The sequence below is a fragment of the Crinia signifera genome, chromosome 6, assembly GCF_055691185.1.
Source record: "Crinia signifera chromosome 6, ASM5569118v1, whole genome shotgun sequence".
NCBI classification, from domain to species: domain Eukaryota; kingdom Metazoa; phylum Chordata; class Amphibia; order Anura; family Myobatrachidae; genus Crinia; species Crinia signifera.
Window position 1 is genome coordinate 24,823,300 of NC_139222.1, and position 15,568 is coordinate 24,838,867.

General features: G+C 39.4%; 1 pseudogene across 1 annotated transcript in view; it reads left to right on the forward strand.

Annotated features, from left to right (window-relative positions):
• Nucleotides 1–15,568, forward strand: part of LOC146009550 (uncharacterized) — a 94,370-nt pseudogene that overhangs the window by 73,813 nt on the left and 4,989 nt on the right. Inside the window, exon 8 of the transcript XR_014444685.1 lies at nucleotides 1,472–1,482. The product of XR_014444685.1 is annotated as an uncharacterized LOC146009550 (transcript). The remainder of the gene's footprint in view (nucleotides 1–1,471; nucleotides 1,483–15,568) is intronic.

Genomic DNA, 15,568 nt, shown 5'->3' on the forward strand with positions numbered 1-15,568 from the left:
AGCTTTTTATCCACAGAATCTTTGAAAGCTGCACCGCCCTGTACTGGTAATACAGTAGCCTTGGACAAACGTGCCACTGAAGCGTCCACAACTGGGACCTTTTCCCAGAGCTCCGCATGAGACTCTGGCATGGGGTACAGACTAAGGAATCGCTTAGGCATCTGTAGCCTCTTATCAGGAGTTTTCCAAGCCCCTTCTAACAATTCCTGTAACCCCTCATCTGAAGGAAAAGTAACAGCCTCCTTCCGCTGTCGCTTAAAAACACCTTTAACAGGAGTCTTATCCTCCACAGACAGCTTTAAAGCCTGCTTCACAGCTACAATGAGATCCTCTATACCAGCAGCAGAGGTCTCTTCCAAATCATCGCCCTGATCCCAGGGGATGTCAGTATACTCTCCCTCCTCCTCATCTACCACAGTAGGCATAGCATAAGACCTTCTAGGGGTCCCTGCAACATCATCCATTTTGTCCAGCATTTCACTGAACCTGTTGATCCCCTTAGCAGTATCCTGCATCACCTGAATCAGCGCAGGGTCTGCCTGGGTAAGAGGCAAGGAGCCAGACGACTGCTGAGATGATGGCATCTGTGATTCTACCAGCCCATCACTCTGCCTGTCCAAAAGCTGCACCAAAGCGTTTACTGACCTGCCTAGGGCCCTAGCCCACGCAGGTTCCATCTGCTCTGCCCTATGGGGTTCACTGCCCATGGGTCTCACATCAGCGCAAGTAATACATAAGCCCCCCTTGGCCATCTGCTCAGGGACAAACTTTTGTGTGCAAACATTGCACGCGCTCAATGCACTAAGGGCTCCCTCCCCCAAAACCACAGCCTGATGCTCAGACATGATGTACAGATGTGGCCAAGTACATCGTGGTTTACAACGCGCTTTTGAGGTCTCTGAGTCGCGAGTTGTAGATTGCGTTATGTCCTGCGTTATGTCCCACACCATGTAATACATAGTTTAACCACTGGGTGACAAATGTTCCACGTTAAGACTACGGTGCTGAATACAATGATGTTGCAGTTGACATTGATCTGTAAGAAGCTGGCCAATCAACATTCTTCACTTTCTAAAAGAAAAAAAAATCTGTCTTCTACAAAACGAAATGTCAGGCTGCCACGCAACTTCCCACTACAGATTTTGTCCAACTTCCCACTTCAGATTTTGTCCTTACTTTAGAGAAAAAGTACTTACAGTACTTTAGAGAAAGAGTACTTGGATTAAATTAAAGCAGATCTGTTTGGTTATACATTTTGTTGGTACAGATTGCTATATGGAATCCATGCTAACCTTTACTAATGCTGGAAACTTTCACATGGTATATTATTTACGGAGGTGTCTATCATTATGCTGTACTGCGCCATGAAAACAGCGCAATCTACTGGGCATGTCTCATACTTGACTATACAGTATATTGTACACCAATGGAGCAGCTGAGATCACAGGTTTCTGTGGCCTAGCGGTTAAAGACACAGTTACTGTATACTGTTAGCAGCAATACTGGTTCGATCCACAGTGTGGTACAGTTTTTTTTTTTTAAACGTACTATTTTATTTTTTTTCATTTTTTTAATCAATAAAGTAATTTGGTGCTTTGCAAATTCCTTTTGCACAAAAAAATTAACAATGGCAGGCTGCAATTTACATGATACAGTTATTGTCGTTACATACTGTAAGTTACAAAGAACGTTTTTATTTTCGCAAGAGTAAATTTTCCACTTCATGTAAAAATCCTTAATTTAGGGAAAGAGTACTTACTTTACAGAAAGAGTTCTTGGATTAAATTCGCAGGAGGAGATATGATCAGATATACATGTCATTGGTACAGATTGCTACTGTATAAATATGGAATCCATGCTAACCTTTACTTTTTTTTTTAAATGCACTATTTTTTTTTTTTTTTTTTTTAAATCAATAAAGTAATTTGGTGCTTTGCAAATTCCTTTTGCACAAAAAAAAATAACAATGGCAGGCTGCAATGTACATGATACAGTTATTGTCATTACATACTGTAAGATACAGAGAACGTTTTTTTTTCTCGCAAGAGTAAATTTTCCACTTCAGGTAAAAGTCCTTAATTTAGGGAAAGAGTACTTATTTTACGGAAAGAGTTTTTGGATTAAATTTGCAGGAGGAGATATCAGTTATACAATTTGTTGGTACAGATTGCTACTGCATAAATATGGAATCCATGCTAACCTTTACTAATGCTGGAAACTTTCACATGGTATATTATTTACGGAGGTGTCTATCATTATGCTGTACTGCGCCATGAAAACAGCGCAATCTACTGGGCATGTCTCATACTTGACTATACAGTATATTGTACACCAATGGAGTAGCTGAGATCACAGGTTTCTATGGCCTAGCGGTTAAAGACACAGTTACTGTATACTTGTAGCAGCAATACTGGTTCGAGCCAAAGTGGGGTACAATTTTTTTTTTTTTTAAACGTACTACTTTTTTTTTTAATTTTTTAATCAATAAATTTATTTGGTGCTTTGCAAATTCCTTTTGCCTTTTGCACAAAAAAATTAACAATGGCAGGTGGCCATGTACGTGATACAGTTATTGGCGTTACATACTGTGTTGCAAAGAATGGGGTTTTTTTCACACAAGTAAATTTCCCACTTCAGTTAAAGGTCCTAACTTTAGGGAAAGAGTACATTCTTTAGGGAAAGAGTACTTTGATTAAATTCCACACAAGTAGATCTGTTCGATTATGCATGTCGTTGGTACAGATTGAGTTTGAAAGTCAATGCATGCTTCTGCACCTTCCCCCATGATCACTCATTAGCATTAATTCCCATTGAGCCCACTGTTTACTGTATACAGTATGTCTGTAGCAAAACACCTCCCCCAGCCACTCTGTGCATGGTCACATTAGTGCCATGCAATCCATGCAATGCGATCTCAGTAGTTTATGAATAGAGTACTGATAGACGTTTTTCAGTTACCGTAGCTATGGAATAAGCTTAAGCTATGGAAATAGCGCAGTCAGTCAAAACTTGCGTAAGTTCTCCCAGGCACCAGGGCCGGTGCTAGGGTGTCCTTCGCCCTCATGCAAACCATAAATTTTGCGCCCTTTCACATTGCCAATGCAACAAGCTGCAGCCCGATTGTGGGAGCGTATGCAGCATGCAATCCTATGGAGGATCTCGGGTGCATGTACATGTTTGCATACACCATCTCAGTGCTGTGTCCGCAAAATGTTGCAGGCACTAAAGGTGCCCATACACGCTATGAGAATCGCATACGTTATGGGCTAGATAGCATCGCACGGCATGCATGCAATGTGTGTGCGATGCAATCCGGCATGCATGCAATGTGTGTGCAGCACATACTTTTTGTACTGTGCGATGCGATGCCACATCATTGTACTGGCTGCCGGTCTTGCAGGGCAAGTCAGTACTTAAGGAGTGAGCTGTGCGGCGATTGGATAGCCGTTTGACAGCAAGGTGGAGCCGCACAGTACAGGTTGCAGGATCCCAAAAGATGGCGGCCGCCAGCGGAGGCGACAAAAACCAGCCGGTGGTGAGTGTGTGCAGCTGTGCAGTTGCCGGCGTTTCCAGACAGAGGCCTAACCAGGCACAGACACACATGGCGGCTCATGTCTCACGCCACCTATGTCCTGTATGGCACCGGAGCACTTAGCACCACTGTCACCACGTGGTGACAGTGCGGGAACATGCACCCCACCAGTACAAGGAACAGGAGTGGAGGTGAGCGCCAGGGTAGGCGACACGCTGATACAGGACCCAGGGCTAGGCACAGCACAGGGGAACTGGGTAGCAGCCATGGTGATCGTGACATCATCATTGTTATCTGGACATTCATCCTTATTATTTAATATTATTTTGCCTGTCTTTTCCTCAAAGAAGTATTTGAGTCCCTGTATGACATCTTTTATTAAACCCGCTCGTTTTAACCCTACTGCTGCTGCCTCGTCTCCAGTCCCTGAACACCACACAACCCCATAAGAACCATTAACCGTGACAGTTTGCACTGACCCGATGGAGTCGGGTGAAAATCTTTGGCAGGGATCTTTGGCAGATGTATTGCAAGGCATCATGGTCCGCCTGGAAAAGTTGGAGTCCTCACAGTGGCAAGTGGCGCAATTCCTACAAACGCTGACTTCTCCACCAGCTGCTCCTCCAGTTGCTGCAGCAACATCATAAGCTCCTTCAGGAAGTTCCTCTGCCACGCTGCCAGCCGGGTCTATTATTCCTCCTCATCTGCATCTGCCAACCCCCAGCAAATATGATGGGTCTCCTAAAGGATGTCGCGGGTTCTTGAATCAGTGTGATGTGCACTTCACTCTCCAATCATCCAAATTCAAAACTGCCAAGGCACGAGTGGCCTACATCGTCTCACTCCTCTCTGGTCCAGCCCTGGATTGGGTTTCGCCTCTGTGGGAACGAGCAGATGCTCTGCTGAATAATTATGACGATTTTATCACTTCCTTCCAGCGAATCTTTGACGAACCAGGTCGAGTATCATCTGCAGCTACAGAGATTCTGAGAATTCGTCAAGATAGCAGACCAGTGGGTCAATATGTTGTGCAATTCCAGACGCTATTATCTGAGTTAGGATGGAATGAAGAGGCACTCGTCTCTGCTTTCTGGAATGGCCTAGCCGGTCGCCTCAAGGATGGATTGGCCACCCGTGATACACCCTCCACCCTGACATATCTAATCTTCTTGTGCAATAAAGTTGATCTGCGGATTCAAGAGCTACAACTGGAGAGAGCTCGTTCTGATCGCTTTGTCCTCGTCCCTCCCCTGCTGTTACTCCTGTAAAAAGTGGATTGTCTACTACTTCTGCCACATAAGAACCAATGCACATAAACTGGTCTCACATTTCCCTCGAAGAAAAGAACCGACAACGTCGAGACAATCTTTGTATGTACTGTGCCTCTTCCTCCCATCTCCTGGCCTCTTGTCCACTCCGTCCGGGAAACGACCGCTTCTAATCCCCATGAGGGAGGTTACCGTAGATTAGGAGTGTTATTGCCGTCTCCCTCTACCATAGACTCTGCTAGACTCAGGCACAGCGGGAAACTTCATTTCGGCCGATATCGCTGCACAGCTCTCCATACCCCTCCAGCCATTAGAGCAGCCTTTGGTCCTGACAGCCGTTGACGGTAGCCACATCTCCAGTGGTCAAATTACCTCTCAGACTGTACCAGTACATCTTCAAGTTGGAGCGCTGCACCAAGAAAGGTTAGAGTTTTTGGTCCTTCCACAGTCCTCTCACGCTGTAGTTCTGGGAATGCCGTTGCTTACCTTGCACAACCCCTTTGTTGAGTGGCTAACTATGGAGATTAAGGCCTGGAGTAAAGACTGCTTTTCTTCTTGTTTATCTCGAGTCATACCCGTCCTTCTGAGTGAGTCACAAGCATCCTCTTCCAAACTCCCTGCCTCCGCCATATTACTATCGCCACTTCATCTGAAATTTCTCCACCATAGCAGCACCTCTGACTGCACTCACCCGAAAGGGGGCCAATCCTGCCCAATGGCCGCCCGAGGCCTCCGAGGCCTTTTGACAACTAAAACAGGCCTTTATAACCGCCCCAATCCTTCTTCAGCCAGATGTGAATAGGCCCTTCATCCTGGAGGTCGATGCCTCTTCAGAAGGAGTAGGGGCAGTCCTTTCGCAAAAAGGAGAGGATTCAGAGCTTCACCCTTGTGCATATTTCTCCAAGAAATTTCTTCCGGCAGAAAAGAATTACCCCATTGGAGCTGCTAGCAGTTAAGTTAGCCTTTGAGGCGTGGCGGTACCTGTTGGAGGGGGCTCATCACCAGATTACAGTCTTTTCAGATTCTTTCTTACGTCATGTCCAGTGTCTCACTTCTCGACAAGCCCGCTGGGCTATGTTCTTTGCACGATTTAACTTCCAAATCAAGTATCGTCCAGGGGTTTTAAACAACAAGGCTGACACTTTATCTTGTTCCTTCGATGCCAGTTCAGACTCTGAACCTCTAAAGCAGCCCATCCTGAACCGAGTAGTCTTCGCTCATGTCACTCCTCATCCTACACCTCCTTCAGGCAAGTTCTTTGTGCCACCCAATTTACGCAAAAAGCCTCCCGTTTTGCTGGACATTCCTGTATTCAAAAGACTTTGCAAATTCTCCTGCATTCATATTGGTGGCCGACCATTCGGCAGGATGTACCAAACTTTGTGTCATCATGCGTCAAGTGTGCTCAGCACAAGACCTCTCGAAATCCTCTGGCTGGAGCTCTGCTACCACTATCCATCCCAACGGAACCGTGGACGCATCTCTCGATGGACTTTATATCCGAACTACAGCCATCTGGCGGGTATACTGTCATCTGGGTGATAGTCGATAGATTTTCAAAGATGGCCCACTTTGTGCCCCTAAAGTCCCTGCCTTCTGCTCCTGTGCTTGCTCAACTCTTCATATCGTCCATCTTCAAGCTTCATGGTCTGCCAAAAGAAATTATATCCGACCGGGGTCTTCAGTTTGTCGCCAAATTCTGGAGAGCTCTATGTGCTGCTCTTCAAGTAAAACTGAAATTCTCCACCGCCTTCCATCCTTAGACTAACGGGCAAACCGAACGTGTCAACCAAGATCTAGAGACATTCATTTGACTCTTCATGTCCTCCTCTCAGGATGAATGGAAGGATCTTTTACCTTGGGCAGAATATGCACACAATAACTCCTACCATTCCTCTTCAGGTACCACACCTTTCTTTACAGTTTATGGCAAGCATCCACGGTCCCCTGACTTCACAAGTCTGCCGTCCCCAGAGGTTCCCGCAGCTGCTTCTTCTCTTCATGGTTTTGCAAAAATATGGGCTGAGGTCCATAAAGCTCTTCTTCAAGCTTCTTCCAGATATAAAAGGGCAGCTGACAAGAAAAGAAAGGCGGTTCCACCATTAAAGGTAGGGGATCGAGTATGGCTGTCCACCCGCAATCTTCGTCTTCGTGTACCCTCCATGAAATTTGCCAAACACTTTATTGGGCCATTTCCCATCACTCAAGTAATCAATCCGGTGGCTTACAGATTGCAACTTCCATCTTCCATGAAGATATCCAATTCCTTCCACGTATCTCTTCTTAAACCTTTATAATTGAGCATCATCCAAAGGAAAGTACCCAGACCCTCAAAAGTCAATACAGAGAAAGATGCAGAGTTTGAAGTCAAACGAATCATAGACTCTCGTTATCGCAACTCCCGGCATCAATTTCTGGTGGAGTGGGCTGTTTTCGGACCAGAGGAGAATTCTTGGGTAGATAAGGCTGATTTACACACTCCAAATCACGTTAAAGGCTTTTTTCTGAAGAATTCCCATAAGAAGCACAAGCATCCTGAGGTTACCCGAAAAGAGGGGGGTACTGTCACACGCCGACACGGTGGTACACGGCGGGTACTGTACTCACCCGCCCGTGTCCGCCGCCGGCTGGCGTGTGTAGGCCACCATGTCAGGTGAGGCGGCAGGCTGAGGTCTGGCAGTGTTTGAAGGCAACATGGGAATCTGCAGCATGGTCCCGCTCTAAGGCTATAGATGCCGGGAGGCCAGCGCCGCCATCTTGCTTGAGGGCAAACAGGGGATTGGGCCAGGTCAGGTATTCTCACCTGTTTCACTGTGACAGCCAATGGCAGCCGCCCTCTTTGCATAAAGGGGATCTGCCTTGGTAGCTCAGTGTCAGTGCAAAAAGTCTTCTGTGCCATGCACTTCGTCTCCAGCATCCTCAGGTCAGCCATTCCTCATAATTCTTTCAGTCACCGGATCCACTATTGTTGCCATCTTCCCACTTCTTTATCAGGACATTTCTCATCATTGTTATCTGGACATTCCTCCTCATTGTTATCTGGATATTCCTCCTCATTGTTATCTGGATATTCCTCATCATTTTTATCTGGACATTCATCCTTGTTATTTATTATTATTTTGCCTGTCTTTTCCTCAAAGAAGTATTTGAGTCCCTGTATGAAATCTTTTATTAAACCCGCTCGTTTTAACCCTACTGCTGCTGCCTCGTCTCCAGTCCCTGATCACCACACGGCCCCATCAGAACCTTTAACCGTGACAGCTGGAGATGAGGGTCCATATATTGATGCAAGAAAAGCTTTGGATGCTGCAGTCTGCTGTAACAGCCAGGAAGAAAAAAACTCCTGTGAACAGCACTAGACATCTGCAAATGCTGTGGGCCTTTTTTGGAGGTTTATTTGCAACTACAGTAATTGTATGCTGATTTTTAAATAAATAAGTTAAAATTAATTTTTTTATTATTGAATGTAGCTTATTTTAACACTTTTCATGCATATTTTAAGTATTTTTCATGCATATTTGCATGCATATGTCAAGCTTTTTATGTGGCATATAATCCTGTCTCTACTAATAAGTGATCATGGGGGAAGGTGCAGAAGCATGGTGCAGAAGCATGCATTGACTTTCAAACTGTACCACAGGGCAGCAGGTGCCTACTGTAGCATGGAAACAATACAGTACCATGTGAATAGCGCATACTAAATACAGTATCTTTATTAAGTTAAAACTCTTCAGAAAATGACACTGCTTTGTCTGCAATTGCAATCCCGGATTGAGTACACAATGCAGGGACAAACACACAATAGGGTGAACATAGTCATTTTGCAACATTGATAGTAGTTCTTCACTTACTCATGTGACTATGCACAAAGGAGCTGGGGGAGGTGTTTTGCTACAGACATACTGTTTACAGTAAACAGTGAGCTCAATGGGAATGATCGTGGGGGAAGGTGCAGAAGCATGCATTGACTTTCAAACTCAATCTGTACCAACGACATGCATAACCAAAAAGATGTGGAATTTAATCCAAGTACTCTTTAGATAAAAAACGTACTCTTTCCCTAAAGTACGTACTCTTTCCCTAAAGTACGTACTCTTTCCCTAAAGTTAGGACTTTTACCTGAAGTGGGACATTTACTTGTGCGAAAAACCCCATTCTTTGCAACACAGTATGTAATGACAATAACTGTATCATGTACATGGCCACCTGCCATTGTTAATTTTTTTGTGCAAAAGGCAAAAGGAATTTGCAAAACACCAAATTACTTTATTGATTAAAAAATGAAAAAAAAAAAAAGTAGTATGTTTAAAAAAAAAACCTGTACCACACTGTGGATCGAACCAGTATTGCTGCTAGCAGTATACAGTAACTGTGTCTTTAACCGCTAGGCCACAGAAACCTGTGATCTCAGCTGCTCCATTGGTGTACAATATACTGTATAGTCAAGTATGAGACATGCCCAGTAGATTGCGCTGTTTTCATGGCGCAGTACAGCATAATGATAGACACCTCCGTAAATAATATACCATGTGAAAGTTTCCAGCATTAGTAAAGGTTAGCATGGATTCCATATTTATGCAGTAGCAATCTGTACCAACAACATGTATAACTGATATCTCCTCCTGCAATTTTAATCCAAGAACTTTCCTTAAAGTAAGTACTCTTTCCCTAAATTAAGGACTTTTACCTGAAGTGGAAAATTTACTCTTGCGAGAAAAAAAACGTTCTCTGTATCTTACAGTATGTAACGACAATAACTGTATCATGTACATTGCAGCCTGCCATTGTTATTTTTTTTTCTGCAAAAGGAATTTGCAAAGCACCAAATTACTTTATTGATTTAAAAAAAAAAAAAAAAATAGTGCATTTAAAAAAAAAAGTAAAGGTTAGCATGGATTCCATATTTATACAGTAGCAATCTGTACCAATGACATGTATATCTGATCATATCTCCTCCTGCGAATTTAATCCAAGAACTCTTTCTGTAAAGTAAGTACTCTTTCCCTAAATTAAGGACTTTTACCTAAAGTGAAAAATTTACTCTTGCGAGAAAAAAAAACGTTCTCTGTATCTTACAGTATGTAATGACAATAACTGTATCATTTACATTGCAGCCTGCCATTGTTATTTTTTTTTGTGCAAAAGGAATTTGCAAAGCACCAAATTACTTTATTGATTTAAAAAAAAAATAAAAAAAAATAATGCATTTAAAAAAAAAAGTAAAGGTTAGCATGGATTCCATATTTATACAGTAGCAATCTGTACCAATGACATGTATATCTGATCATATCTCCTCCTGCGAATTTAATCCAAGAACTCTTTCTGTAAAGTAAGTACTCTTTTCCTAAATTAAGGACTTTTACCTGAAGTGGAAAATTTACTCTTGCGAGAAAAAAAAACGTTCTCTGTATCTTACAGTATGTAATGACAATAACTGTATTATTTACATTGCAGCCTGCCATTGTTATTTTTTTTTGTGCAAAAGGAATTTGCAAAGCACCAAATTACTTTATTGATTTAAAAAAAAAAAAAAATAGTGCATTTAAAAAAAAAGTAAAGGTTAGCATGGATTCCATATTTATACAGTAGCAATCTGTACCAATGACATGTATATCTGATCATATCTCCTCCTGGGAATTTAATCCAAGAACTCTTTCTGTAAAGTAAGTACTCTTTCCCTAAATTAAGGATTTTTACATGAAGTGGAAAATTTACTCTTGCGAAAATAAAAACGTTCTTTGTAACTTACAGTATGTAATGACAATAACTGTATCATGTAAATTGCAGCCTGCCATTGTTAATTTTTTTTGTGCAAAAGGAATTTGCAAAGCACCAAATTACTTTATTGATTTAAAAAAAAAATAAAAAAAATAATGCATTTAAAAAAAAAAGTAAAGGTTAGCATGGATTCCATATTTATACAGTAGCAATCTGTACCAATGACATGTATATCTGATCATATCTCCTCCTGCGAATTTAATCCAAGAACTCTTTCTGTAAAGTAAGTACTCTTTCCCTAAATTAAGGACTTTTACCTGCAGTGGAAAATTTACTCTTGCGAGAAAAAAAAACGTTCTCTGTATCTTACAGTATGTAATGACAATAACTGTATCATGTACATTGCAGCCTGCCATTGTTAATTTTTTTGTGCAAAAGGAATTTGCAAAGCACCAAATTACTTTATTGATTTAAAAAAAAAATAAAAAAAATAATGCATTTAAAAAAAAAAGTAAAGGTTAGCATGGATTCCATATTTATACAGTAGCAATCTGTACCAATGACATGTATATCTGATCATATCTCCTCCTGCGAATTTAATCCAAGAACTCTTTCTGTAAAGTAAGTACTCTTTCCCTAAATTAAGGACTTTTACCTGCAGTGGAAAATTTACTCTTGCGAGAAAAAAAAACGTTCTCTGTATCTTACAGTATGTAATGACAATAACTGTATCATGTACATTGCAGCCTGCCATTGTTATTTTTTTTTGTGCAAAAGGAATTTGCAAAGCACCAAATTACTTTATTGATTTAAAAAAAAAAAATAGTGCATTTAAAAAAAAAGTAAAGGTTAGCATGGATTCCATATTTATACAGTAGCAATCTGTACCAATGACATGTATATCTGATCATATCTCCTCCAGCGAATTTAATCCAAGAACTCTTTCTGTAAAGTAAGTACTCTTTCCCTAAATTAAGGATTTTTACCTGAAGTGGAAAATTTTCTCTTGCGAAAATAAAAATGTTCTTTGTAACTTACAGTATGTAACGACAATAACTGTATCATGTAAATTGCAGCCTGCCATTGTTAATTTTTTTGTGCAAAAGGAATTTGCAAAACACCAAATTACTTTATTGATTAAAAAATGAAAAAAAAAAGTAGTACGTTAAAAAAAAAACTGTACCACACTGTGGATCGAACCAGTATTGCTGCTAGCAGTATACAGTAACTGTGTCTTTAACCGCTAGGCCACAGAAACCTGTGATCTCAGCTGCTCCATTGGTGTACAATATACTGTATAGTCAAGTATGAGACATGCCCAGTAGATTGCGCTGTTTTCATGGCGCAGTACAGCATAATGATAGACACCTCCGTAAATAATATACCATGTGAAAGTTTCCAGCATTAGTAAAGGTTAGCATGGATTACATATTTATGCAGTAGCAATCTGTACCAACAACATGTATAACTGATATCTCCTCCTGCAAATTTAATCCAAGAACTTTCCTTAAAGTAAGTACTCTTTCCCTAAATTAAGGACTTTTACCTGAAGTGGAAAATTTACTCTTGCGAGAAAAAAAAACGTTCTCTGTATCTTACAGTATGTAACGACAATAACTGTATCATGTACATTGCAGCCTGCCATTGTTATTTTTTTTTGTGCAAAAGGAATTTGCAAAGCACCAAATTACTTTATTGATTTAAAAAAAAAAAAAAAAAAAAAGTGCATTTAAAAAAAAAGTAAAGGTTAGCATGGATTCCATATTTATACAGTAGCAATCTGTACCAATGACATGTGTATCTGATCATATCTCCTCCTGCGAATTTAATCCAAGAACTCTTTCTGTAAAGTAAGTACACTTTCCCTAAATTAAGGATTTTTACATGAAGTGGAAAATTTACTCTTGTGAAGATAAAAACGTTCTTTGTAACTTACAGTATGTAATGACAATAACTGTATCATGTAAATTGCAGCCTGCCATTGTTAATTTTTTTGTGCAAAAGGATTTTGCAAAGCACCAAATTACTTTATTGATTTAAAAAAAAAAAAAAAAATAATGCATTTAAAAAAAAAGTAAAGGTTAGCATGGATTCCATATTTATACAGTAGCAATCTGTACCAATGACATGTATATCTGATCATATCTCCTCCTGCGAATTTAATCCAAGAACTCTTTCTGTAAAGTAAGTACTCTTTCCCTAAATTAAGGACTTTTACCTGAAGTGGAAAATTTACTCTTGCGAGAAAAAAAAACGTTCTCTGTATCTTACAGTATGTAATGACAATAACTGTATCATGTACATTGCAGCCTGCCATTGTTATTTTTTTTTGTGCAAAAGGAATTTGCAAAGCACCAAATTACTTTATTGATTTAAAAAAAAAAAAAAAAAAAATAGTGCATTTAAAAAAAGTAAAGGTTAGCATGGATTCCATATTTATACAGTAGCAATCTGTACCAATGACATGTATATCTGATCATATCTCCTCCTGCGAATTTAATCCAAGAACTCTTTCTGTAAAGTAAGTACTCTTTCCCTAAATTAAGGACTTTTACCTGAAGTGGAAAATTTACTCTTGCGAGAAAAAAAAACGTTCTCTGTATCTTACAGTATGTAATGACAATAACTGTATCATGTACATTGCAGCCTGCCATTGTTATTTTTTTTTGTGCAAAAGGAATTTGCAAAGCACCAAATTACTTTATTGATTTAAAAAAAAAAAAATAGTGCATTTAAAAAAAAAGTAAAGGTTAGCATGGATTCCATATTTATACAGTAGCAATCTGTACCAATGACATGTATATCTGATCATATCTCCTCCAGCGAATTTAATCCAAGAACTCTTTCTGTAAAGTAAGTACTCTTTCCCTAAATTAAGGATTTTTACCTGAAGTGGAAAATTTTCTCTTGCGAAAATAAAAATGTTCTTTGTAACTTACAGTATGTAACGACAATAACTGTATCATGTAAATTGCAGCCTGCCATTGTTAATTTTTTTGTGCAAAAGGAATTTGCAAAACACCAAATTACTTTATTGATTAAAAAATGAAAAAAAAAAAGTAGTACGTTAAAAAAAAAACTGTACCACACTGTGGATCGAACCAGTATTGCTGCTAGCAGTATACAGTAACTGTGTCTTTAACCGCTAGGCCACAGAAACCTGTGATCTCAGCTGCTCCATTGGTGTACAATATACTGTATAGTCAAGTATGAGACATGCCCAGTAGATTGCGCTGTTTTCATGGCGCAGTACAGCATAATGATAGACACCTCCGTAAATAATATACCATGTGAAAGTTTCCAGCATTAGTAAAGGTTAGCATGGATTCCATATTTATGCAGTAGCAATCTGTACCAACAACATGTATAACTGATATCTCCTCCTGCAAATTTAATCCAAGAACTTTCCTTAAAGTAAGTACTCTTTCCCTAAATTAAGGACTTTTACCTGAAGTGGAAAATTTACTCTTGCGAGAAAAAAAAACGTTCTCTGTATCTTACAGTATGTAACGACAATAACTGTATCATGTACATTGCAGCCTGCCATTGTTATTTTTTTTGTGCAAAAGGAATTCGCAAAGCACCAAATTACTTTATTGATTTAAAAAAAAAAAAAAAAAAAAATAGTGCATTTAAAAAAAAAGTAAAGGTTAGCATGGATTCCATATTTATACAGTAGCAATCTGTACCAATGACATGTATATCTGATCATATCTCCTCCTGCGAATTTAATCCAAGAACTCTTTCTGTAAAGTAAGTACACTTTCCCTAAATTAAGGATTTTTACATGAAGTGGAAAATTTACTCTTGCGAAAATAAAAACGTTCTTTGTAACTTACAGTATGTAATGACAATAACTGTATCATGTAAATTGCAGCCTGCCATTGTTAATTTTTTTGTGCAAAAGGATTTTGCAAAGCACCAAATTACTTTATTGATTTAAAAAAAAAAAAAAAAAAATAATGCATTTAAAAAAAAAGTAAAGGTTAGCATGGATTCCATATTTATACAGTAGCAATCTGTACCAATGACATGTATATCTGATCATATCTCCTCCTGCGAATTTAATCCAAGAACTCTTTCTGTAAAGTAAGTACTCTTTCCCTAAATTAAGGACTTTTACCTGAAGTGGAAAATTTACTCTTGCGAGAAAAAAAAACGTTCTCTGTATCTTACAGTATGTAATGACAATAACTGTATCATGTACATTGCAGCCTGCCATTGTTATTTTTTTTTGTGCAAAAGGAATTTGCAAAGCACCAAATTACTTTATTGATTTAAAAAAAAAAAAAAAAATAGTGCATTTAAAAAAAGTAAAGGTTAGCATGGATTCCATATTTATACAGTAGCAATCTGTACCAATGACATGTATATCTGATCATATCTCCTCCTGCGAATTTAATCCAAGAACTCTTTCTGTAAAGTAAGTACTCTTTCCCTAAATTAAGGATTTTTACCTGAAGTGGAAAATTTTCTCTTGCGAAAATAAAAATGTTCTTTGTAACTTACAGTATGTAACGACAATAACTGTATCATGTAAATTGCAGCCTGCCATTGTTAATTTTTTTGTGCAAAAGGAATTTGAAAAACACCAAATTACTTTATTGATTAAAAAATGAAAAAAAAAAAGTAGTACGTTTAAAAAAAAAACCTGTACCACACTGTGGATCGAACCAGTATTGCTGCTAGCAGTATACAGTAACTGTGTCTTTAACCGCTAGGCCACAGAAACCTGTGATCTCAGCTGCTCCATTGGTGTACAATATACTGTATAGTCAAGTATGAGACATGCCCAGTAGATTGCGCTGTTTTCATGGCGCAGTACAGCACAATGATAGACACCTAAAATAATGTTTTAAGTAGTCATCCAGCAATAGCAAAGGTTAGCATGGCTTCTGTACCAATTACATAAATGACCGTACGTAGCTGCTTCTGCGAGTAAATACAAACACTCTGTCCGTAAAGTAAGGACAAAATCCGTAGTGAAAAGTCGTGGTGGCCACTGTTTTGTAGAAGAGATTTTTACGCATGCGCTGTACTGTTTGGGAAA